Source organism: Erpetoichthys calabaricus, chromosome 12, assembly GCF_900747795.2.
Source record: "Erpetoichthys calabaricus chromosome 12, fErpCal1.3, whole genome shotgun sequence".
Classification (NCBI taxonomy): Eukaryota; Metazoa; Chordata; class Cladistia; order Polypteriformes; family Polypteridae; genus Erpetoichthys; species Erpetoichthys calabaricus.
In genome coordinates, this window is record NC_041405.2 from 31,171,036 (window position 1) to 31,198,903 (window position 27,868).

The window sequence follows — 27,868 nt, forward strand, 5'->3', positions numbered from 1 at the left end:
CTTTAGGCATTCAGGTTGCGTGTGCAGAAGGGCGCATCATTCTGGTTTAGCTCTCTTTGTGACTCTGGATACCTTTGTCTTAAGGAATGAACGGGTTTATCGTGGAAAATTCTTAAGCTATATGCGCAGGTTAAAATAGCTGAACTGTTACATTACACCACACAATGTTTGCCAAATTCACTATCTCTTTCTTTTTTGGTATGGTTTGCGGTTACAATCGCAGCTTCATCTGCCGAAACTTGGGACCATGGGCTAATTTAGAATCGCCTGTTAGTATGTACGCCTTTCGGGACACCGGGGGAAAACCCACGGGAAGAACGTTCACTTTCAACTCGGATTAAAAACTTTAAGTGGGATTCGCACTTTGAGGCTGCAGCGCTAAGCACTGCACCACCTTACCACGTAAGTAGCCTATTACATCTATTCCAAATAGGAAAAATGATCACGTTTGAACAAGTTCCTTACATTTCATGAAAATGTTTAGGTCCTTTTTAAGAATTTTGGGTGTACGTGCAGAATCATTCATTTAGCAGGCATTTGCTCTTTTTAAAAATGACAACCCTGTACTTGGCTATAGGTTTTCATTTCGCGCCAGTCTTCAGCCGGAAGCTTCAGCAGAATATTTTAGTTACTCTGCATGGTGAAAGTTTTGGATTTTTATCTTCCAACAAATAAAACTCAATATATTCCCATCGTACATATTTTCTTATGCATACCACATTTTGTGCAAAGTGGTTGAATCAGCGCTCCCTGATAATATTATAATCTTTCACTCCCCATCGCTGAAACACAATTGTATTTTTCGGAAGGAATAATTCTATTTTATATCCTCTGAAAGTTTCCAAATCTAACGGTTTATCGAAGTGTACAGGTGCTCGGAGGTTAAGCCTTTCTAACTCTCAGTGTTCGTAGTTAACCTCTTTAATTGTATTGTGCCATACTTCATAAACTGGATTTGTTCTTATAGTCAGTTATAAAAAGATGACTTTAGCCCTGAAATATTTTTAGTGCCCTTGAACTTTTTCTGTAAAAGAGACACATCTCCTCGACGCGCCAGTGAGATCTGCTAACCTAATTATTTAAAAAAATAAAGATTTTACTACCCATAATTATGTGCGTTCGTTAATGCATCAAAAGACACAGCAAATCTGGCAGTGTTCAAATTTTGGTGTTACCGATTTCAGAGTTAGAGTGTTTAGGTTACAGTGCAGAAAAACCAAATATATAACATCAGTCAGGGTGAAACGTTAGGTGAGTGGAGTCGCAGATCTTCGAGTTGAATATTTAGCCCTGTGTTACATCCGGGATCTTTTCGCGCCAATCTAAAAGTTTCTGGAACAAGTCCATTTCCCCTCGCAGTTGGCGACCGAGGAATGGAAGGTACACCAGCGGTTTTCAAACTGTGGGGCGCACCCAAAAAAAAGGGGGGGCGCGAATGTTACCATATGTGGCGTAATTTCGCTGTTGGTAGGGAAATTTTAAACTTGTAGCGGTGTATCGCCAGCAAAATATATAGGAATAAATTTTAATAGGGTTTCAAAGAAACGTTAGGGGGACGCGATTAAAACTGTTATGAAAAATCGGGTCACAAATACTTAAAGGTTGAGAAACTCTGAGGTACACCAACTTTATGTTTTTTATTGTTACGCTAGCCACGTCAGTGTTTAAGTTAACTATGCATAACTGTAATACTTCTCAGATTGTTTTTAAATTAGCTACGCACAACTGTAAGCATTTCGAACTTTACCTACAAATTAAATACGTAAATTAGCTAAACATTGGAACCTGGAGTGGTCAAATAGGTTAAATTCAATAACTTTGTAACATGACGTGCATAGTTCACATGCATTTTTGTGTTCAAAATGAGGTTTTCTTAGGAACACCAGGCATTATTAACTTTAGTTACTGGTGGTACAGAAACCATGTTACAGTTCCAGGTAAAGAGTATGACTTAGCTAAATATCACCAACGTTAAAGTTACCTGCATATATGCAGCATTTCTAAAATGCATATTTCAGTAAGGGCGGCACGGTGACGCAGTGGGTAGCGCTGCTGCCTCGCAGTTGGGAGACCTGGGGACCTGGGTTCGCTTCCCGGGTCCTCCCTGCGTGGAGTTTGCATGTTCTCCCCGTGTCTGCGTGGGTTTCCTCCCACAGTCCAAAGACATGCAGGTTAGGTGGATTGGCGATTCTAAATTGGCCCTAGTGTGTGCTTGGTGGGTGTGTTTGTGTGTGTCCTGCGGTGGGTTGGCACCCTGCCTGGGATTGGTTCCTGCCTTGTGCCCTGTGTTGGCTGGGATTGGCTCCAGCAGACCCCCGTGACCCTGTATTCGGATTCAGCAGGTTGGAAAATGGATGGATGGATATTTCAGTAATGACAAGGGCTGACAACTGTTAAAAACAGTTTGTGTTATTAGGACACTTCTTGAACAATGCTGTTCTCTCTCTGTCGTACTTCGCTCTGATTGAGGAATGTCAGGTACAACTAATTGAATTTTTGTTTTTATTATGTTAACTAATTCCGTTTTTTATAGGCATGTGTGACAACGCTATTTTTGAAATGATTCTTAAACAAGTATTTTATGTGTCAGTATTTCCGATACTGAATATTTTTTAAACAACATAAGAAATTTCAAATGATGACCGTGTTTTAGAATGGCTACTATTAATTGCTTACATTAACCAATATCACGACATGGTATCAAAGGCAGTATAACAAATTCATTACAAAACATATATTAATAGAATAAACATGTTGTGTCATTTTCTAACCCGCTTACTCCAGACCAGAACCGCTTTGGAGAGGTGGTGGTTATGAAGTGCCCAGCTGCCATAGGGCACCAGACATGAGGAAACCCCATTGCAGGGCAAACACACCATACACCTCCATCCATTCATTCTCCAACCCGCTATATCCTAACACAGGGTCATGGGGGTCAACTGGAGCCAATCCCAGCCAGCACAGGGCACAAGGCAGGAACATATCCCGGGCAGGGCACCAGCCCACCGCAGACACCATACACCTGCTGTGGCCAATTTGGATTTGCCAGTTCACCTAATCTGATGCATGTCTTTGGACTGTGAGAGGAAACTTGTACAGACAAAGGGAGAACATGCAAACTCCACGCAGCGAGGATTTGGGTGGCAGACCTAGCTGCATTAACACTGCACCACCATGCCATCCAGAGTGAATATACTTTACAAATGGAATAAAGATCGTATGAACTTTTACATTTTCAAAAAGGTTTAGTTATTTGTTCAATAAATGTAAAACAGGTAGTCACTTCATGAAAATACTTACACTGATTGCTGTAGAACACTAACATTTCCAAAAACATAATATTCCCACATTTGCATTGTCTATTATATTCTGCCTCTCTGCTTTATCAAAAAAGATTTTGTAATATTAGTTTTATATTTAGTTAAGTTTCAAATAAGCAACATTGACCTTTTTACGCTTAATCCTATTTTGCCTCTGCGGGTGTAAGGCAAGAACACCCCCTGGGCAGGGTGAGAGCCATTCACATGGTGAACACACACACACACACACACACACACACACACACACACACACGCACACACACACACACACACACACACACACTCACAGACACACCCACACTCACATATGCACACACACACACAAACGCGCACACACACGCACGCACACTCACGCACTCACGCACACACTCATAAGCACACACACTCACATACACACACCCACAAACGCACACACACACACACACACACACACTCACCCACATACGGAAACACCCACACACTCGCCACACACACACTCACACGCACACACTCATGCGCACACACACGCACACACACGTGCACACTCACGCACACACCCGCACACCCACACGCGCACACACGCACACACCCACACACATGTGCACACACACACGCATGCACACCCACACACGCATGCACACCCCACACACGCACACTTAAAAACACACACACACACACATGCACGCACGCACGCTCTCACACACACACACACACACACGCACACACACGTGCACACTCACACACACAGCCGCACACCCACACGCGCACGCACACACAAACGCACACATACACACATGCACATACACGCACCCGCAAACATGTGCACAAACACACGCACATGCACACACACACGCACACACACACAAACGCACACACACACGCACGCACACTCACACACTCACGCACACACTCATAAGCACACACACTCACATACACACACCCACAAACGCACACACACACACACACACACTCACCCACATACGGAAACACCCACACACTCGCACACACACACTCACACGCACACACTCATGCGCACACACACGCACACACACGTGCACACGCACGCACACACCCGCACACCCACACGCGCACACACGCACACACCCACACACACGTGCACACACACACGCACGCACACCCACACACGCACACTTAAAAACACACACTCGCACACACACACACACACACGCATGCACGCACGCACGCTCTCTCACACACACACACACACACACACGCACACACACGTGCACACTCACACACACAGCCGCACACCCACACGCGCACACACACACACACGCACACACACACATGCACATACACGCACCCGCACACATGCGCACAAACACACGCGCATGCACACACACACGCACACACACACACATATCCACAATCATCAGGAGCCAATTTAACATTGTCAGTTCAACTAACCTGCATGTCTTTGGACTGTGGGGGGAGACAGGAGAACAGTACAGCTTTAACATGAATGAAATGAATTAGGAAATTAGATTTGATTACACTAGATTACTGCAGAGCTGCCAGTAAAATATTGTAAAATTTACAGTAGAAAATACAGTAACATACTGCAACTATACTGTATCTACAATACAGTACACTACTGTAAACAAACAGGTATACTGCATGTAACTTACTGTAAATTGCTCTTAAATTTGCAATAAAAAACTAATATTTATATATGTAAAATTTTATACCCGGGTGCTTTCATTTGAAATGAAAACCCCATGACAATCCGTGACAGTTGTTTTTCTTTATTATCAATTTTCTACAATAGAACTTAAAAAATAAATAACCCCTGATAATAAAATGAAACATTAAGACTGGACAATGTATTGATAAGTCTATTTTGTGCCAAAAAAATCAAATAATTGAATAAATAAAAAAACAACAATAAAATAAAGCAACCCAAATTCCATCTAGTCTGATATTAATGTATGTTTATGAATACAGTTTCTAGAAAATGATGATTCAGAAAATAAAAACATGACTGGACAATTTGCTGACAAGTGTACAAAAAAACCTCTTTTCCAATGGTTTATTCATAATCAGTAGAACATGGCTGGAACTAGGAACAAATGTCTGCATAAAAATAACACATAACATTTTCCTCAACATTAAGATCAATATTGTGTCGCAGAATGCAGAAAAGATCTTCTTTCTTTAGACATAATTCAGTAGACCTGTGGTTTACAAAGTTTTGATTACCTTCAGAAGGAAATATTTTAAAATATGCCATTTTTTGACTCCTCTGTGACTCTATTGGTTTGTATCTTCATGTTGCTTTGGTCCTCTTTCCCATGCACTGGGGTCCAGTTATGCCCCTGTTATTCAGTTTATGTACCACCTTTTTCCCAATGTCCTTTTCAAGTTATTACTGTTTTCAGTCATTCTATGAAATGTAAATTTAGTGTTCCATAATGCTGATTTAGCAACTAACCTAAATGTCTTAACAAAGATCTGACTCATAACAATCATTTTAGTTAAATGTATTCCATTTTTAGGGAGCACCTTTGATAGGACTTTCTATATCTGAAAGTAATGGAAGCAGAATGATAAGCACTGCTAATGTTTTTGGTTCAGAAAATCCCTGTTGGGTCAGCAGTGCCGTCGGTCAGTAGTGTATTGTGTAGCACTCACGCTTCCCATGCCAGAGTTTTTGGCTAAAGTCCAGTCTGTGTTGAATCTCCACATTCTCATTGTGTCTGCATGAGTTTCCTTCCATAATCCAAAGACATGCATGTTAGGTGACTTGTAGATGCTAAATGGTCTGTGTGTGTAATTGAGTGTCTGTCTGTTTGTGTGTGTCCCGTTATGAGCTGGCACCTTTTCCAAAAAGTCCCCTGCACAGCACCCTATGATCCCAGAGATTACTAATATTAATGTGACACTGAGAAACTGAGGACTAAGTGCTTTCAAAGTGTTTGTGTGTGTGTGTGGGTGTGTGTGTGTGCGTGTGTGTGTGTGTGTGTGTGTGTGTGTGTGTGTGTATACATCACTATTTTCAATGAAGTAAGCTTAGCAAGTTGTTTTTTTCAATGTCTTTTGTGGAGAATTGGAAAACAGTAAGAACTCTAAAAAAAAATCAGTTAACAAGTATGAAGGGAAAAGAATACACTAAATACTGACAAGTTAGTACACTTAAATTTTCCACCTGGAGAACAACAGCAGTCTTCAAAAAATGGCCTTCATTCACTCTATCGTAAATGAAATTTGTTAAAAGTTTTACAGTTGACAATGAGTGTCTTTCTTTTTGCTCTTCCTTGGTATACAGAAACAATGCTTACCATTCTTATACTGCACTCCGCTCGAAATGTGTGAGCTTCCTGAGCAGAGAGCCCATACACGGATTAAGGGGTGCAGACTCTTTTTGGACCACTCTTCCAGACTACTTGCTGACAACCTTCCCATGGTAGGTTTTGGAACCCTTTTCTAGATTGACTCCTATATATGCAAAAGTCAAACAACTATGAAATCAAATCAAGTACAAAAACAGTTGTTTCAAATTGCAGATAAAATGTTTTTTCTTAAACATGTTGTCATTATAATTTCCCAAACACATTGTGTTTCATGTAAGTCATCCATCCATTATATCCCAACTACAGGGTCACGGGGGTCTGCTGGCGCCAATCCCAGCTAACACAGGGCGCAAGGCAGGAAACAAACCCCGGGCAGGGCGCCAGCCCATGGCAGGGTGCGCGCACACACACGCACACTTTAGGATTGCCAATGCACCTAACTTTTGGACTGTGGGAGGAAACCAGAGTACCCGGAGGAAGCCCATGCAGACACGGGGAGAACATGTAAACTTCACACAGGGAGGACCTGAGTCTCCTAACTGTGAGGCAGCAGTGCTACCACTGTGCCACCGTGCTGCTCATGTAAGTCATTATACCATTATGAATAAGTCTTTTGATAAGAAAAATAGTTCTATCAGAATAGCATAACACAGAATATGCTGAACCAAACACAAAGCAAAAAAGAAAGAAAACTGAATAGTTTGGACACCTCTTAAAAAAATAAAAATATTGACATGAAAATGTTGTTTTTCTTTATATTTTGTAGAAGTTCAAGGGTTAATGTGGCTTCTTCTTGATACACAAAGTTAAAATGGTAGAAGCATGAAAAGACCGCTGCAATTCCACTCAACAAGGGATGTGGATGATCCTCCCCCCTCACACACCTTTTACCTGTCAAGGCTCACCCTTCACTTCTGTGCAGTCATCAGTGTGTTACCTGAAACAGATAATACACATATATTTTTGTATTTTGCATCATGCTTAATAATCAGGACACATAAAATGAAAAAAGCATAAACTATCATTATCACAGTTTTATTCACATTTAAAGTATGGATAGCATGATTTAGTTTAAACAATACATTGAATTAATCATTGGTTAAGTGACTGTGTTATAAAATGTCCACTGTACTATACAATGACTGGTAGGATACATACCATGAACAATCAGTCTTGGGGTTTCTGGCAGGTTGAGAGTCTTCTCTATGACAGCAGGAGTAGCAAAAACCTGTAAAACAGGAACTACTTTATGATCCATTGTTAAGACAAATAATAAAATAGGCCTACAGTACTGTTTGGCATTGAAATGCGTATCATAGCCTTTACTTACATCAGCATGGATGAAAAGTTCATCACTCTTCTCTGTAAAGTATGCCATTAGGAACATTGTGACATATGGGGCCAATGCACCTTCTTCACCTTGGGAGAGGATGACCTTTACATCATTTGTTGCATTTGCACTGAAGCACTCAACAATTGTCTTAGCTTAGACATAATTAGAACATCTGTCAATAATTAGAAATGTCTGCGGTACTTTTGGACAAACACACCTTTCACATCTGAGACACTGCAGTATTCCACATGGCATAATTTTGTTTGATCGTTCAAGGTTTTGGAGTGTTTATTTGACTTGGCTGTTTGCTTTTTGGTCTATATACAAGGGTTCCTTAAATGCTGTGAATTTTATAAATAAGCGAGTACACTCCGGTAAACCAAGCTTAAACAGGAAGTTGGGAAGATCTCTGTGCCTCTGAACATGAATAATACAAGCTCTTGAGGTGTTGGCAATGTGATCACAAAAATGGAAGCGATGCATCGCATAGTCTAAATAAATGATCATTTCTCAATCACCACAGCACACAAACTATTACAGTATACTGGTCATAAAACTACGTATGCAAAATCACAGAATTCTTAAGTACTTTAATCACTAAAAAAGATCTAATTTAACACTTAGTCATAAACAACAATAACGTGAACTAGCGGTAATAAAGAGAAACAGACCCGTGCGTTTTCCACCTTCAAGTAAAGTTACTGTATCAAATAACTCTGTGTAAATATGTAAATGCCTAACTAATTAATAATGTGATTAAAATTCATACTTACAAACTTGCAAGTTACATGCTGAAGCAGATTCTCTTTGTGTGCTCTGAATTTTTTTGCCTGTACAATTAACAATAATGAACAGTACTCTCGAGCAGAATTGCAGTTGCAGCTACTGTCTTGCCAAATGTTTTACCAAGTGCCCCTTCTACACATAGAACACAAACGTTTAGCAGTAAAAAAATGAACGTCTTTCTGTCATTGCCTTCCAAACACTGATGAGTTTCTTTCCAGGGACAAACGTTTTGGCTCGAGGACTCTTTCATTTCCGCCTGAAGTAACATTTCTTAGCTACTGTATTTATCCCACCCCCAACTTACAAATAATTCTGCATAATCAACAAAATATCAAATTAAACATAACACTTGTTGCATAAACAAAACAAAAAAAAAATAGTTGTAAAGTTTGTTTTATGTCTACTTTCTACTGGTGAGTCTCCTGAATTAATTTGTTCCAGACTGCCAACCTGCTGTTTAAACATCCATCTATCCATTTTTCAATCCGAACACACGGTTATGGAGTTCTGCTGGAGCCAATCCCAGCCAACACAGGGCACAAGGCAGGAACCAATCCCGGGCAGGGTGCCAACCCACCGCAGGACACACACAAACACACCCACACACCAAGCACACACTAGGGCCAATTTAGAATCGCCAATCCACCTAACCTGCATGTCTTTGGACTGTGGGAGGAAACCGGAGCACCTGCACCCATGCAGACACGGGGAGAACATGCAAACTCCACGCAGGGAGGACCCGGGAAGCGAACCCAGGTCTCCTAACTACCACTGCGCCACCGTGCCGCCCGCTGTTTAAACAGCATTTCTGAAATGAATGAAACGTCATATATGTCAAAGCCACCACCAAACTGAAAACAAAGCATTGTAAAATACAATTTAAATCTTAAATTAAATTCAGAATACCCATCACTGAGTTTCCCACAGTTAAGATAGTTTGTTATATGTTTATATATGGTATAGACAGTGATTTGGGCTTTGATAAAAGCACACTTGATTAACAAAAATGACATAGAAACACTTACCTTTTCATTTTATTTCCAAAATTTCAGCAGCTTTGGCACTGGCTTTTGGAGACGGGGTGATCTTTGGAAATATCTCAAGTCAAGTCAAGTTGGGGAGCATGCACTGGTACAATGCGTTGCCACACCCACTACACAATGAAACAACTTGGGATCCCGGTTTGCAACCCCCCAGACAGACATGCAGTCCAGTCCCACCCTCTGGAAATGACCCTCTATCTGCCGCAGCAAGGTGTTACGTGGGCGACCCCTTGGCCTGATCCAACCACTCGGGTCCCCAACAATGAGGATGGATCACCCTCGAGGAAATGCGCCACATGACCGTAGTGCCGTAACTGACGCTCCCTCACAATGCAGGCAATGTGTCTCATTCAGGACTTTATGAGCAACTGCTCAATCGACACAAAGTCAAACCAATGGTAACCAAGGATTTTCCGGAGAGACACAGTACCAAAGAAGTCCAGTCTTCGCCTCAGGTCACTGGATAGTGTCCATGTCTTACAACCATATAGCAAGACAGGAAGCACCAGGACTCTAAAGACTTGGACCTTCGTCCTTTTGCACAGATATTGGGAGCACCACACACCCCTTTCCAGCGACCTCATGATCCCCCATTCTCTCCCAATCCATCGAATGACTTCATTGGAAGAGTCACCAGAGACATGAATGTCACTGCCAAGGTAAATAAACCTCTCAACAAGGTTGACAGTCTTTCCGCAAACAGACACACTGCTGATGATGGCTGTGCCTAAGAGGTCATTAAAGGCCTGGCTCTTTGGTTTTTATCCAGGACACTCGCAAGCCCAGACACTCAGACTCCTCACTCAGTCTCTCGAGGACCCTGATCAGAACCTCCATTGACTCCGCGAAGATCACAGTATCATCAGCAAAGTCAAGATCCGTGAATCTTTCTTCACCAAAAGATGCCCCACAGATGCTGGACCCCACGACCTTGCCCAACACCCAGTCCATACAAGCATTGAACAGAGTAGGAACAGAACACACCGCTGACAAACTCCAGAATCAACTGGGAAAAATGCAGAGGTTCTGCCTCCACTCTGCACAGCACTCACAGTACCAGTGTACAGGCCGGCCATGATATCCAGCAACCTCGAGGGGAATCCCACAAAGTCTCAGGATGTCCCACAGGGCAGCTCGATCAACTGAGTCAAATGTTTTGCAAAAATCGACATAAGCTGCAAAGAAACTCTGCCGATATTCGCGTTTGCACTCCATGAGAACCCTCAGTGCCAGGATGTGGTCGATGGTAGACTTCTTAGGTGTAAAACCAGACTGCTCCAGTCGCTGGTAGGTGAGCAGGTGATCACGGATCCTACAGAGGACCACCCTAGCAAGGACCGTACCCGGCACTGAGAGCAGTGTTATACCCCTGTAGTTGCCGCAATCTAGGCAATCACCCTTCCCTTTCCAGATAGGGACGACAAGCCCTGTTTTCCAGTCAGTTGGGATGATGCCAGTCTCCCAAATGGAAGCAAAGATTACTTGCAATGCCAGGCCTGGAGAAGTTCACCCCAGATACCACAGATCCCTGCAGCCTTCTCCCCCACCCCTCAGCTGGTTCACCACCTGTGCAATCTCAGTGAGATTGGGTGGGTCACAGCTAATTGGAGGATCAGCCTCAAGGACCGTGGACCCAGATATAGAGATAGCTGTTAAAAATCATATCCTGAAATGCATTGCATTTTCTGGTAACACTAATGTAAAAACATTGGAAGCAACTAAAAATCCTGTAATTCTTAGCATTTACAAGTAAAACAATGTAAAAACATGAATACAGTAATTTCCTGGTGAAAAGTGTTTCCAGTGTGCGAGTGGAAAATGTGTTAGTACAATCTATGCCTTTGCAAGAACCTTCCTTCTGTATCTTACAGAAAAAGTAGTAATTAATATTTTTTAATAGTACTTGATATCAATGAGTACAGTTTGAGTATCGAATTATCGATTACTGTGGTAACGATCTGCCCATCCCTAGTGTTTAAATTAACTACACATTACTGCAGTTTTACTTGATTGAAGATTTTAAATGAATAAATTTATTTCAAGTCTGGACTGACTACACTCACTTTAGCTGGCATGCATAGCTAACTTTATTAGGTGCAGACATAAATCAATGACACTGAAGTACAATTGAGTGCTTTTCACGCATAAGAGATTTAGCCTGCGGTGTTAGTGCGTGTGAGACAGATCATTTGCCCGAGTCCCACATTTACAGACCTGGAATGAGATGAACAAAAAAATGTTAAAGTTTACTTCTTTATTTAATTTTGTTCTCTTTTTAAAAACAAACTCTAAAGTAATAGAGATGATCGTGAAAGTGCTGCATTTTACACACCAAAAATACATCAAAATCTGGGAGCCATCTTTTGATGAATTCATCTCTGCGGGTAAGAATGAGGTTTATGACTTTAATACTTTTTTATAACTTTTTTAAAATTATTTGTTTAAATGTATTTTCAGCATTAAGAGAAAAGTTTACTATTCCTCTGGACAAGACAGTTAAAGTGTCAGATGAGGCAGGCACAGAGGTTGATGAGGATGTCTTTGAGGATTTGCTGAACACCAAGGACATATGCTTTTAATAACAGATGACACTTGACAATAGCAATAAACTACACATTCTTCAATATTTACTCTCTGTTATTATCTTAATATACAGCACTTCATTTTATATTAGACTATAGTACTGTGCTGACCTTGTTAACCTTTGGTTTTTTGCCTTTAAATGCTGTGCTAATATTGAGTGGTAAAACACTCTTTTATTATAAATGATCTCCTACCTGACTATTTAGCAAGTTGCTTAGTTTTTCTTAACACTTTGGCTGTTTTTTTTATGCAGAGTGAAGTGATGACATAGCTTCATTTTGAGAAAAAAAAAATTTCCCTAGATGATGTTCCAGTTTCAACAGTGATGCTGATATTTTGAGTCTGCCACAAAAGAGAGCAACACATAATGTTCTGGATAGTTCAGAGGCCAAAGACGAACTTAGTTTGTACTTAGTTTTAAAACATGCTTTAATTTTGTGTTCTTTAGTTGATAAAGAGTATTTTACTTCAAAGGTCCTGTGGCAAGACTGTACTTAAGGAGCATATTGAAACTGGAACACTTTGTGACCGCAAATGGCGACAAATGGTCAACATCCTTGCAGCCCATATGACCGTTGCTGAGAGGTAGGATTTACTAATGCAGCACTACCTGTCTAACAATAAACACATGTACATTATTCTTTCAGTGAACTTGAATGGATTCATTCATTTTGTATTAGTGTTTAAGGGAGTGCAGATCAGCATGCTTTAGTATATTACCTTTGGCCTTGCTGAGCACATCTCATTTAATGATTTTTGTTAGTCAAATGTATGGGTATTCTGTTTTTGTCTTTAATTACTTATTTTTGTTTTGTTGTAGAAGAATCTGTCATTGATTAACAAAACAAAAGTATGCCTTGGGTATCATCACTTTGTTTCCAGCCCACTGAGATCCATTGTCCAGAAAAGGATATGTAAGATTGTTTTTCTCAAATACTTTATTCGTTTTAATTTCTTATATAAAGTACATTGAAAAAGATTGTAAGAACTTTTGTAGATAATCATATGTTTCAAGCACAGATTATTTTTAGTTGTTAGTATTTGTCTGCTTCCTACTTAAAACTCCAATATGGTGTTAAAAATTCTCAGATAAGTGCTAAATGTCAACACAATACTATACAATACAGTACAATTTATTTTTGTATAGCCCAAAATTACACAAGGATTGCGACAATGTGCTTTAACACACCCTGACATTTGACAGCCCCACAGCCTTGACTCTCTAAGATGACAAGTAAAAACTCCCAAAAAACCCTTGTAGGGAAAAACATGGAAGAAATCTTGGGAAAGGCAATTCAGAAAGAGACCCCTTTCCAGGTAGGTTGGGCGTTCAGTGGGTGTCAAAAGAAATACAATACACAGAACACAACACAAATAATACTCAATACAATACACTAGTACAATAATAATATTACAAGTACAGAATGAAATGCAAGAGTAGATGATATGATATAATAGGATTCCAATTTGTTTAGAGTCCTGGAGGCCTCAGCTATCAAGCTGCCTCCCCCCTACTGGCCATTCCACTGCTGAGTCAGTGCTGAGCCAGCCAATCTGATGAAATGAACTTCTACCCGATGATTCCAGTCTTCCTCCATCAGAGATGACTTGTTCTTAGGCAGGCAAAACAACATGGCAGGTGGGCAGTGACACCAAATGCCACATTTGAGTACTGAGAAGAGAAACAGAACAGGTGAGGGTTGAAAACAAATTAGAACTATCATATTACTTATGTTTTAGTGCTAATGACTAACAACAGAAATGCAGTCTGCACAGTTGATCAGCAGCTCTAGTCAGGGTGTGCTAAACTGAAGTAGTGAGTCTTCAGCCGGGATTTAAAAGCTGAGACCGAAGGGGCATCTCTTATAGTAGCAGGCAGACCATTCCACAGTTTAAGGGCCCTGTAACTAAAAGCTCAACCTCCCACTGTTATTTTATTAATCCTTGGAATCATAAGTAGACCGGCACCTTGTGATCTTAATGCGTGTTCAGATAAATAAGCTGGACCTTGGCCATTTAAGGCTTTATATGTTAAAAAGAGGATTTTGAAATCTGCCCTAAACTTAACTGAGAGCCAGTGTAAGGATTTAAGAACTAGAGTGATGTGTTCATGTTTTCTTGTTCTTGTAACAATTCTTGCAGCAGCATTTTGGATTAACTGGAGGCTGTATAAAGAACAATTTAAACATCCAGGGAACACCACATTGCAGTAGTTAATCCTACCAGAAATAAATGCATGAATTAATTTCTCAGAATCCTGTTTATTTAGAAAGCTCCTTAATTTGCCAACATTTCTAAGATGGAAGAAACATGTTTTAGACAACTTTGTAATGTGCTCTTTAAATAACATTTTGGAGTCAAAGATAATGCCTAGATTGCGGACTGATTCAGTAAAATTAATGGTGATTCCAACTGAGTTGAATGATGACAAAATATTGCTCTGATCAGCATCATTCCCTCCAATAATTAACATCTCTGTTTTATCGGTGTTTAAAGACAACCAGTTCTCATCCATCCTCTCCTTTAATTCACTAACACAACTAATTAAGGACAATGGGGTCATAATAGTATTATTTAACTCAACACTTGATAAAGTGTTAAATTTACACTTTACTGGTAGGTCTATATATACAATTTTTAAGTGTTAAATTTTACACTGTCAGATTTAAATTTTCAGTTTTAAATTTGCAGTGCATACTACGCTCTTATTCTATACAGAAAGCCCCAGTTCCATCTTTTCCATATCAGAGCACACCATTATAGACGAAAAAGGGTGGAAAGTCGCTTTTGTTGCTTTCACTTTTTTTTTTTCAAGCTCTGTTTCTGAGCCGTTTTATTAGGAGAAAGTCAAAGGTTTGGGCAGTTCCAGCCTGTAACCTGAAGGCTATCACAGAATCGGGAAACACAGCAGCATCCTAAATTAAGACAGTTACCATGACTGGCATGTTGTTTAGGCCAACTGTGTCCATTTTATGGTTCTTTGCTGGTTTGAATGAGACCTTTGATAGACAAAGCACCATTTCATTCTGAGATCAGCGATTTGCATGTGAAGTTGGTTCTTTGTGCTTTGAACAACTAATATGTCAAAATTTAATGTATAGTAGGCTACTTAATAGGGCACTAACAGGTTAAGATAACCTGAACTTAACCCGTGTTACAAGTATGCACCAAGAGTCCTTGTAAAATTTGGAACCCATTTCTGTTTTACAGATCTGTTACCATTTATTCATGGTTATTTACTATATGGAGACTATTATGGATCTAAATAAAGAAAGGTTCTTTCTGGAACTTTCACATGGTTGGTAATTTTGGGAAACAAAAATGGTTCCCTTATGGTCTTGAAGAATCACTCTGGCACCTTTATTACTGAAATGACATATTCTTTTAATTGCTTAAAAAGAGTTTGGGATCACAGGTTCTGCCAATGTTCAGGGTTCAAATGTCATGCCTCCTCGCTGTGCTTATGTGAACAATAATAGAAGTCCACTGGTCAGGCACAGACAATTAACAGATGCATTATATCCATTTGTTTCCCAAACCTGTTTTTTGTAAAGGTAGTAAAAGTAACCCCTGATCTGAGCTTGTTCTATCCAATGAAAAGTACCCGTAGTGGGGTTCAGTTTTGATGAGAAAAATGTAAGAACCACCTATTGGTCAATATTCCTGTCCTCCGCAGGGCATACATCATGAGCGTATACACAGTCACAATCTTGTCTTATCATAATCAAAAAATCTGAAATAATAATAACACCTGATGAGTTGCAATGATTTAGTAACTCGTTTAACACCCCCAGTCAGAGATGGCACAACAAGTGACACTTCAAGGCATTGTGCGACCCCAGCTAGTCTTTATGGACTTAACTGAATTTGCTTTGATGAATTTGTGCCATCAGTTCTGAACATAGCAACCTGTGTTTAATAAATAAAGAAATAAATACATAAAGGTGCAGGGTAGAATTAGTTGATGTAGATTACTTTAAAGGATCGTGTTGAGTCTTGTTTTAACAGCCACGGGAACTGCACAAAATTGCATTTTACTTCACAAAATTACTTTCTTTTTTGAGGCAAGGTTTTGCACTTAAGGCATACCTAAAATGTTGATGTGTGTTTTGATTATCAAGATGATTATTACTATTACAATTTGAGATGAAGCACTTTGGAAAGCGACAGATACAAAGAACACATGTTTATCCATACCAGGCACCTATGTGATGAAGATAAAGTGTGCCACCTTCAAAAACGTGATGCACGTCAATGCAGAAAACATGACACTATGTACAGTACTATTCTAACAGAAAGCATGTTGTTTCCAGCATCATGCTGTGTAGTTGTTTTGCAGCTGCAGGAACTGGTAGACTAGACATGGTTGAGAGAAAGCTGAATGGAGCAAAGAGCAGAGATGTCCTTAGTGAAAACTGTTACTAGAACTCTCTGGACCCCAGACTAGGTCAGAGGTTCACCTATCAACAGGACAATAACCCTAATCATAAAGCAAAGACAACACAGCCAGAGCCCGGACTTAAACCTAATTAAACATCTCTGGAGTGACCTAAAAATAACTATCCACTGACAGTGTCCATTCAGCCTGATAGAGCTTGAGAGGATCTGCAATGAAGAATGTCAGAAAATCCCCATATGCATGAGTGTGAAACTTGAGTGAGTTAAACCCAAGCAAGACTCCAGACTGGAATCTCTGTCAAAGGAGCTTCAACTAAGTACTGAGTAGAGGGTCTAAATACTTGTGTTAATGTGACATTTCCATTTTTTTAGAAATGTGCAAAAAAAACCCTGTTTTCTCTTTGTAATTAGCTTGCTTAATGAGGAAAAAAATGAATTTAAATGATGTTCTGACACTATATTTGTTCCGTATTGACCCTCCTTCCTACTCCCATGATGGCCTGCACTCACACTGTGCTTAATGTTCTGGGCCCAGTCACATTTTGAGATCTGAACACGGAGTGACAGCATACAAGTCAAAATGATTTTGCTTATTTTGTGGTTGGTTTGGAATTGCGTAGGGCAGAAAAATGTTCTACACTCTTATAGATTTATTGAGTGTACAGCAAAGTATTTTGCTGGTAATCATGCTGCACGAACAAGAAGATATTTAATAATAATAATAATAATAATAATAATAATTCATTACATTTACAAAGACAAATGATGGTAAGGGAGGAATTTGCAGCTTTTCTTGCTAACTACAATTCACATTCATGTGTAAGGTGAGAATAAAAACCTGTTTTTAACTCAGAAATGACTTGCTGCATCATTGACGTCATGTCTGTCTTCTGTGCTCGGGTACGTTTAGCGATCACACTGTTCCCGAATGCTACTGAACCGTGCTTGGGCCCACTTTTTCCAAGTGGGACAGGGCACAGAGTGATCACACTACTCAAATAAACTAGTTTTTACAGGGTTACATGTGGACAAACGTGCATGGAACGAATTGCCTGTGTGAGTACACCCTAAGACTCTGATGTCCTTATCCCCTTGTAGCAGACTAAAAAACCCAGCTAAGGTTTACACTGCCTTTGACGGTGATTTATTTATTTTTTTGCTGGGGATCCCAGGAGCAATCTTACGTGTATTTTCTGAAGTTGACAAATGATGGGATCAGGAGCGCTCATTTCTTCGAAGGCCGACACAGAATCCAAATCAGTCCTCATGCAGCAGGTAGACACCAGACAGTCCATACACACGTACAGGAGATAATCCAGGACAAAACAAGAATCCACAGGCATTAAACAGGAAGGCAAACAGACAGGCAACTCAAGACACAAAACAACAAAAGACTTCTCTTCCCATTTATATAACTGGCCTTCTTTTAAATCTCACTCCTGCCTCCTTGTCCCTAGCAGCCCCTGTATCCTCAGCAGACGACCAATCAGAGTCACTGCAGGACCTATTGGGAGTTGAAGTTTTCATTCCCCAGTAACACCGCTACAACCCCCACCTCCGAGGCTGTGGTGTACCAAGGCTTGAGGTCAGAGATGTTTACAGTGTCTTCCTTTTTGGTCCCCAGCAATCCCCACTTTACTAAATAGTTTATTGGACCATTACTTTGTATTATCTCAGCCGGGCCGAACCATTTTGGAGCCAGTTTTGCTGTGAATTTGTCGGAGGCTTTGGAAAATGGAAGAATCCAGATCCAGACTTTCTCCCTAACCAAGAACTGTACAGGCTTATATGTCTGTTTGTATGATTGAGATTGCTTGGACTGGGGCATCACCCTCCTCTCCTTCACCCGTTGTGTAATTTTCTGTAATGTTTGTAGATGACCGTGAATCAATGTGTCTAGTTTGGGTGGATTGTGATTGAGTATCCTTTCCAGAGGACCATTAAGTTGTCTACCTGACAATGCAGGGGTTTCACTTGTAACCTCATGCACCACCGTGTTCAATGTGAACCAGAATTCAGGCAGCCATTTAGTCCAATCCTGATGGTGGTCTTCAATGAAGGATACAATCATTGTCTTCAGATCCAGTTCACCCACTAAGTGCGATTAGATTGGGGGGGGGGGGGGGGGTATGCTGTTGTCTTCAGGTTGCACCCCCATTGGGTGCACCACCATCAGGTAGGTCTTCAGGTCCTTACTTATAGGAAATGGTCCCATTAGGACTAGGCCTAGGCTCTCCCCTGGGATAGAGATGGTTACTGGCTAAAGCTGTCTAGAGGGGAGACCGGGTGGGGTTTTATATTGCTGACAGGTGGTACAAGTCTTAACATGGAACCACACGTTTTTGCGTATCGACGGCCACCATTCCACCTCCAGAATTTTGAACAGTGTCTTTGTGCATCCAAGGTGTCCACTGATCGGGCTGTCATGGTAATATTGTAGGAACTGAGGCACATATGTCTCAGGCACTACCAATTGATAAAGGTAACCCTGATCTTTTGTTGGTACACAGCGATAGAGTGCCCCTTGAAGTTCCCTATAATGTATGCAGTCAGGCATCCCCCCGTGCCCTCTCTCAGTCCCTGACATACAGTACTAACAGCATGTGATTGAACAATATCCTGCATGTTCAGGGGAAGATCAGGCCAAGGGTTAGAGACCGATAATGCACATACCAAAGGTGCAGGCTCCTGCACCCGTGACAGAGAATCAGGAACAATATAAGCACAGCTCTTTCAATAGCACACCTTGAACATAAACTGTTGGAGGCGCAATACCCACCTGCTTAAACCTACATGTGATCTTCGGGCAAATGAATGCCCAAGTCAGTGCCCGATGGTCAGTGCAGATTTCAAACACTGTCCCCTCCAAGTAATGACGCCACTTCTCCATGGTCCACACGACAGCGAGGCATTCCTTCTCAGTGGTGGAATAATTGTACTCGGCACTCTTCAGTGACCATGAAGCATAAGCCACAACTCTTTCCTCCCCCTGATTTATTTGATAGAGGAGCGCTGAGTCCGACGTCACTCATGTCAGGGTGAATCTGGAAGGTTAGTGTAGGATCTGGCTGTGCCAGGATGGGTGGAGGTAACAAAGCCTTTTTAAGAGCTTCAAAACAGTCCTAGCATGCCTGCTACCATTCCCAAGGGGATCCCTTCCTCAGCAGTTGAAACAACGGAGCTGCAATGTCAGTGAACCCTTTCACAAACTTGTGAAACCACCCAGCCATCCCCAGGAAGCACTAGAGACTTTTTACTTCTTGGGGTGCCGGTTAGTCCATGATAGGTTTAACTTTCTTTGGGTCCACCCGTACCCCATCCGTTGACACCACATGACCGAGGAAGGTAAGCTGGTTTTGTAGGAATCTACACTTCTTAGTGTTGAATGTAAGATGAACCTTGTGTAGTCACTGGAAGTTGGTGTCAAGGTCATTCAGCTGTTGTTGGACAGATGGGGAGAACACAATGATGTCATCAATATATACGAAGCAGGTCTTCCCAATGAGCCCCCAGATGACCTCTTCCATACCCCTTCGGGGTGATGACGGTGGTCTTCTCAGTGCTACACATCACCATCTTCATCTGCCAATACCCGGACTTCAAATCTAGGGAGCTGAACACTACCACCCCATGCAAAGATTCCAAGATGTTGTGGACGAGTGGCATGGGTTATGCATCATTCACAATCTTCTTGTTCAGCTCTCAATAGTCCACACAGAATTGGTCGGTCCCATCAGGCTTTTGAATGAGCACTGCAGGGCTAGCCCACGGTGAGGTGGAAGGTTCCATGACCCCATCTGCCAACATCCGCTCGACCTACTCCTTAACTATTCTTCTTTTCAGAGGTGACACTCGGTAGGCTCTGTGCAGAACCAGGACTGGCTCGACTGTGTGGATGTGGTGACACACCACCTCAGTCCGACCCACTTTGTCTGTCCACACAGAGTGCCTCCTCCTAAGCAGTGGCCGAATGAGCTCCAGCTGTTCAAGAATTGCCTTCTCTACTGGGCTGGGCTCATCAAAAAACTGCGCAAGGTAATAATACAAGTTAGGCCAAATCAGATTACTCTGAGCCTTCCTCCCAAACCGATGGACCTCACCCCCCGGCAACTCATACTCCAGCCATGACAGGTGGATGGTAAGCCCTACCGACATTAGTGAGTCTATTCTGAGTAATAAGGGCATTGACAGGTGGTCATTTTTCAGGACGTATACCTTTGTCTCCTTGTGTGCCTCGTGCAGGCAGAGCCTCATAGGAACCTTGCGCCCTTTGCCTTGTGCACCCTTCCACCCGGCAGAAAGAATTTTACTTTCGCACTTTCACTTAACTGCTCATGAGCCACTTTAAGCTTTTCCCAAATGCTGTATTTCATAAGGGTATAAGTGCTGCCTGTATCTATGACCGCCTCTCCTGTGACCCCTCTCACTTGTATGCGCACCACTAAGAGGGGCAAGGTGGCTTGCACCAAGGTGAGATCAGCACGGGGTTCTGCTGGGGCTTTCCCTTGTGGTTTGGGACAGAGGACTTCCAGAGGTGTGGGACCCTTACGAAACCCACCAACCCCGATGGCTGCCCAGTCCTTTTCCACTTGGGACCCCAACTTTACCAACTCATCCACTGACTTCCACATGCATCAAGGACACTTCGCCATATGTCTTCCTCACACATGTCAGAACACCACTTAAGGCACAATGCACAGAATTAAAAGACAACGTCCCTGAGACTCTGTGATGGCTTTTGCACAAAGGTCTGGAGCTTTCTTTCAGCAGCACCTGGTACTCATCCGAGAGGAATGCATTCAGAAAGGCAACACGAAACTCCACCCAGTTGTTACACTTGTGCCGCTTAGCAAACCACCAAGCGCGAGTGGGATTGCTGAGTGCCGTGCTCAGAAATCCCTGCAGCTCTACACCGCTCAGTGGATGCAGCTTTATGACCAGGTCAACCTCCTCTACAAAGTCAACGATGCTCATGGGTGCACACTGAGGGGTAAGCTTAGGGAACTCCATTCACTGCACTGCAACCGACAAGGAAGACTGTCCCCAGTCGTTTCCCACCCGTGCTTTAGGAGTCAACTGCCTCATTAGCTGCGAGGCGGCATGCTAGCTCTCTTGTACCTGCCTCCTGATCTCTTCTCTCATACTCGTTTCCAGGCACTGCACACGCCATGTGAAGGACCATTCAAGACGCTACACCCTCAGAGCCACCTCACTGGATACTCAGGTGGATGTGGCATTGATGAGGTCATGGACAGTCTTGTCTCTGTTGATAAAGCTGTGGGCGATGTCATCCACCCGTGACTCCAATTGTTCTAGGCACAACATCAAGTCTTGTATAACCCATTCCTTGCTGGTCTCGGGCTGCACTGGACTGGAGACACACAAGGTATCTAACAGACTCGAGACTTCCTTGAGTTAGGGCTCTGACCATGACGTGGCATGGCCTAGGTGTTAGATGCATATTAATCAGCGGTACACTTAGCTCAAGCTCCTCACACTGCACAGCGCCTTCGACAGACATGACTTCTGTGTAAGTGAGATATATGCTGTCACAAAGATGAGACATAGTCACATAAAGGTTTGGGGCAGCCACCTGTATAACTTGTTCTCCTTGCTTTTTTAAATTATACAGCACTGATGTGCACACAACCGAATCCAAAACAAGACTGAGGGAATAGGGAAAAGGTGCAGGCTTTTAAAGGGGGAGACAGGAAGTGAGATCATAAGGATCGGTCTCATGTTCTTCAGCCATTAGTTCGAGCCCAGACGTGACATCACAGGGGCCGGAGCCGGCAAGGTCTCCTTCCATTGGCTCGGTCCTGGAAGTGACGTCAAGAGAGTCAGGTGGAATCTCCTGTGAATGGTCTACAGGGAAGGGAGAAAAAGAGTCAGTGCACTCTGCCACATCCCGGCATGCCTCAGAACTGCCTTTACTCAAGCCCTTTAGCTGCCTCCCATGTGTAGAACTAGAGGGGTATGTGTAAGAAACCTGGCTCTTACCCGGCTCACCAAAATCTGTAGTGGACTAAAAAACCCAGCTAAGATTCACACCACCTTTGATGGTGATTTATTTATTTTTTCGGTGGGGATCCAAGGAATGCACCCAGTCTTGGCCCGACTCACACACACTCCCTCACATAGACAAAAAAGCAGCCTGTAATAAAACAGAAATCACTAAATGAATTAAACAATAATATACGAAGTATAACTACACAAACTACACAATCCCAGCCCCTTTACAGTGATATATAATAAACATAAATTCAACAATAACAAACAAACCACAAACGATGAAGTCCATGAAATGATGGAGATAGATAGTGCAGAGACCAACCTGCTGTATGTGAATGTAAAGACAATCTTGACGAATGATAGGATCAGGAGCACTCCTTTCTTCGAAGGTCGACGTAGAATCCAAATCGGTCTTCACACAGCAGGTTAGACACCAGACAGTCCATAAACATATGCCGGAGATAATCCAGGCCAAAACAAGAATCCACATGCAGTAAACAGGAAGGCAAACAGACAGGCAATTTAAGACACAAAACAATAAAAGACTTCTCTTCCCCTCAATATAAGTGGCTTCCTTTTAAATCTCACTCCGGCCTCCTTGTTCCCATCAGCCCCTGCACCCTCAGCAGACGACCAATCAGAGCCACTGGAGGGACTGCAGGGAGTTGAAGTTTTCACTCTTATGCAGCTGTACATTTGTGTCTTCCACTGCTTTTTCTATCCTAGTTTGCCATCTCCTCTCAAAGTAGTAATAGACACCTTTGCAGGAAATGTTGTTTTCTTTACAATTTGTTGCATGGAAAAAACCTTAATTTCACAAAACAACAATACGCTGACATGTTTCCTGAGAAAATTGTTTTGTTTTGGTATTTATAAACCAAGAATTGAACTTTAGGAATACCAGGACCTTACAACCCAAGATAAGACAATTTACTTGTTGTATTGAACAGAATAAAAGGTTTCAGCTGATAAAATTACTAAGTTTCTCCAATAACCGATTAGCATTTAAACAAGATTAATTAGGAATACACTAAGAGAGTTGACCATTAAGTGGAGTTTTGCAGTCATATTTGAATAATAAATTGTAAATCAGGGGGGAGGGTTGTACTACTTCCCTGCTAATCCAGCATCCTAAGTTCAAGTCCTGTGCCTGGGACTTGGAATTATTCAAGAAGAAGAAAAAGACTAGTGAGGGAGGCCACAAAGATAACTCTGAAGGAGTTACAAGTCACAGCAGCTCAGATTGGAGAGATGGTGCAGAAAAAACAATTGTTGCAGCTTTATGGGATAGTGGTAAAAAGACAGTCAATGTTGAAAAAGTTCATGTGTCAAGTCGAGGCTCCTAGAATGCACTTAGGTGACTCTGGAAGATGAGTCTATGGTGTGATGTGACCAAAGCTGATATTTTTGGCCATCAGACTGAACACCGTACACTCCTCATTATTAAAAGCAAGATTGTCTCTAAGCTAAATCCGAGTAGGCTCTGTCCTGGGGCGCCATGATATGGAGTTAGCACAAAGGCATATCCCATGCCAACTCCCCCATCTCCTTCCTTAATAGAATATCAGTGTTGCATCACGTGTAACTTCAAAAGAAGTCCCCAGAATTTCAATATGATCTGATTTCCATGTAAGGCAACTCTTTGATTTAATTTACTAATATGAACGAGCACTGTTCTCTGAGGGGACCCCCCTGCTTTTACGTATCTTGTAACACTAATAGTAATGAGCGCCTACCTTCAAGGGGGAGACACTTCCAAACCTATGCTCTGATTAAAAACACACCATCCCCACCATAAAGCATGGTGGTGGAGACATCATGCTTTGGAGATGCTTCTCTGCAGCAGGTGCTGGAAGGTTTGTGAAGGTAAAACGAATGCAGCAAAATACATCGAAATCCTGGTGGAAAATCTCATGCAGTCTGCAAGAAACCTGCGACTTGAGAGATTTATTTCCCATCAAGACAACTTGAGAAATAAAAAGCTACAGCTGCACAGGAATGGCTTAAAAGCAACATGTAAATGTCCTGGAGTGGCCGAGTCAGAGTTCAGATCTCCATCCAACTGAGAATTTCTGGCTGGACTTGAAAATGACTGACCACTCACAATCTCCATGCAGTCTTGCAGAGCTTCGGAAGTTTTGTGAAAAAGATTTTCAAAAAATGTCAATGTCCAGATGTGCCAAGCTGATAGAGACCTGTACACACAGAGTCAAGGCTATCATGTCTACCAAAGCTGTATCTACCAATTTGAAGCGGGTACTTCGGTGATCAGTTATTTTGTGTTTGGTATTTATAAGTATTTTAGTTTACTTTGCAGAGATCTGTTTACACTTTGACATTAAATGTTCTTTTTCTGTTACTCAGTGAGATAAAAAGCCAAATAAATCCATTGTGAATCTGTTAGAGAGCCTGAACCAATCAGGATACACATCTCACATTTTAGGGTGTGTGTCCCAGCATGCACAAGACCACATAATATTATGGGATGTTTGTTTAAAGAAAGGGATCCATGTGTACCAGTCATTTCCGCATAGAGAAATAGTTATTTGTAATAACTAAGAGTCCTTATTATCCTGAATCAGTAAGAAACTGGGTGTTTAATGACCAGAAATCACACACACACACTTATTCAAAAACATGTATGCTTCTTTATATATCTTCAAACAGATCAGCCATAATTTCATTCTGATCTGCTGTATGGAATACTATAAATCCTTTTCCAGTGTTCTGACTGACAGTCCTGCGTGAACACTGCATGTCTTGAACCCCTCACAGATATACAGGCCTCCATTGCTACAGATGAATAGTTGTATGATACTAAAATGTGAAAATTGCAAATGTGCTTGGACATTTTTTACAGGCACTATATAAGTTGCTTCCTGTTCCTTACAAGACCTTAACAAAGACATATTAATAATTGAATGGGCCAATTAAACCAACACCTGAAAGCCTGTTTTGAAGTGTTACCCAAATTTCTTTGTATGACCAAGAGTCATCATGACTTGAACACCCACCACTCGACCCCTTTATTTGTTTTTTTTTAATTTATTTGAGTTTTCTCCAAATATTCCATTTATCCATTTAAAGAGCTGATCATCACCAACTTGAAGAAAATGTAGGTGTTGTGATGGCTCAGTGGTTAACACTAATGGCTCATAGGGATTGCAGATGAAAGACTTCCTCTCTTCTCCATGTTCTTGTGGACTTTCTCCAGATGGTCCTTTCATATCCCAAATATTTCCTGGTGTGAATAATTACCAACATTAAATTGTGTAACTGTGTGACTATTTACCAGGGTGTCCCCAGTGCTGTCAGAATTGATTCGGGCATCCCCTGTAGTAAAGTAATCATTGCCTGCATTTTGGGAAGCAACCTCAAAATACAGGTATTTAGATTTCCATAATAGAGCAGCCATTTTAAAGGTCTGACACCACTATTAATGCACACTAAAAGCAGAAATAAAAACACCTGATTTTGCAGTTTGAAAGGACTTTCCTTCACCATTGCCTGCTTTACTTCTGCCCCTTCACTCTTTTGTTTGAGTGTCAGGACTGGCACATCATCCATCGCCCATTAATAGCAAATTAGGTCCAGTTCTTTTCCATCCTTACATGTCTGTATGGCAGTGGATACTCATGCATTCATTAATTGATTTATTTCCCCACAAATCATGACTGCCAGGGGGATGATGCCTGCCTGACCCAAGTGTCTACAATACAGTGTGCCCCAAAAAGGGCAAACACAATCACCTCTACAAAGATGGACAGTAGAGAGGTGTCAAATAAGCAATGTGCTTCAAACATTGTTGGTGTGACTGCAATCCAGAAATGAAAATTCAAATAAAAAAGATCCATACCAGGTAACAAAGAGTTTTTATTTAATGGATTTCATAGATGGTTACTCCAAGTAAAAGAAAATCAATACAAAACATACAGTAGTTACTACATGTTAAATGCTGTCAGGGGAAAGAAAGGTTAGAAGGTTGTAGCAAGCAAATGAAGAACTTATTAGAGCCCTTTATTTATACACCCAAAGGTTCAAATTCTAAGTAATGGAGACGAGGAGACACTCTGCGGGTTTCAGCCTATGTATAACAAGACATGTTCTATCCCCCTTTTCATTTCACCTTATCTTTCTTTGCATCTAGAAGAATTTACGATCATAAAAATAGAGTAACCGTGACAATGAAAAACCATGTAGCTTCACTTTCTAAAGCTCCTCTTGAAGCCGACAACAGATTGTCTATCTGGTCGATTCACATGATTCATAATAGCCGGCTATGTCTTTGCAGACAATCTTCAGTGCTTTCCTGGTTGCAGCTTGACCATCTGGCCCAAAGTCAGGGTAACTCTCAGTCATCACTTTCACAATGACTTCACAGATCATCTGCAAAAAAAGAAACAAAAAGGGAAAAAGGGAGGAAAAAGTTAAAAGCTGGAAGCACAAATCCCATTGATGTTTGTTTCCTACCAAGTCACAGACATGAATCGTCTCATTGTCTCATAGCCGTAGTGAACTTACCGGGTGTTGGTTTACCAGGACGCTGAAAGTGAGTATAGAGTTTGATTTAATGAACAATGCTGTGCTTAGCAAGGGTCTCACTGACAGACTGCAGGAAGCATTTAATGGCCTGTTATCAAGATGACAACCGACTTGTACAGCACCAGCCCCCCAGTGAATCTTCCCAGAAGAAATAATGGAAAAGCTCCTTTTCCTCCAAAATCCCTAATCACTGACATATTCAGTTTAAGTGTATACACCGCCTGTATCTTACAGCCCAAAGCACCATGCTGTGGTTCCAGCCATTGGCACCTGCTATCAGTTCTGCTCCTGAAATGAATTGAAACGACTTTTCTCCATATGTTTCAGAACTGCCCGTGTTTCTCTTCCAACCTCTCCTTTGTCTTTCACTCTCTTTCCTCCATTCTTTCTATACTGAGCTCTTTCTCACTCTCCATCTTAACTCTTCTGGACTTCTCTGTTCTTATTTCTACCCAGCAGAGGTGTTTCTTTCTTGGCACCATTGGCTCTGTCTGACCTGTCATTGGATATCCCCGGAGTCGCACTGTTCTAACCTTTGGAAGTCCTGTTTTTACAACCGGA

General features: G+C 41.6%; 1 protein-coding gene and 1 long non-coding RNA gene across 5 annotated transcripts in view; one reads left to right on the forward strand and one right to left on the reverse strand.

Moving 5' to 3' along the window:
- Window positions 1-27,868, reverse strand: part of LOC114662041 (myoglobin) — a 41,121-nt gene that overhangs the window by 8,696 nt on the left and 4,557 nt on the right. Inside the window, exon 3 of one of the 4 annotated variants that reach the window (XR_007936458.1) lies at window positions 26,770-27,151. The exons of 2 other annotated variants lie outside the window; for them this stretch is intronic. The gene's annotated coding sequence lies outside the window, so the exon portion shown is untranslated. The remainder of the gene's footprint in view (window positions 1-26,769; window positions 27,152-27,868) is intronic. One more of the 4 variants, XR_007936459.1, reaches the window with a different exon arrangement.
- LOC127529847 (uncharacterized) lies at window positions 504-27,868 on the forward strand. The gene is made up of 4 exons (XR_007936463.1): window positions 504-1,380; window positions 12,804-12,940; window positions 13,176-13,269; window positions 27,764-27,868. It is a non-coding gene; the product is annotated as an uncharacterized LOC127529847 (long non-coding RNA).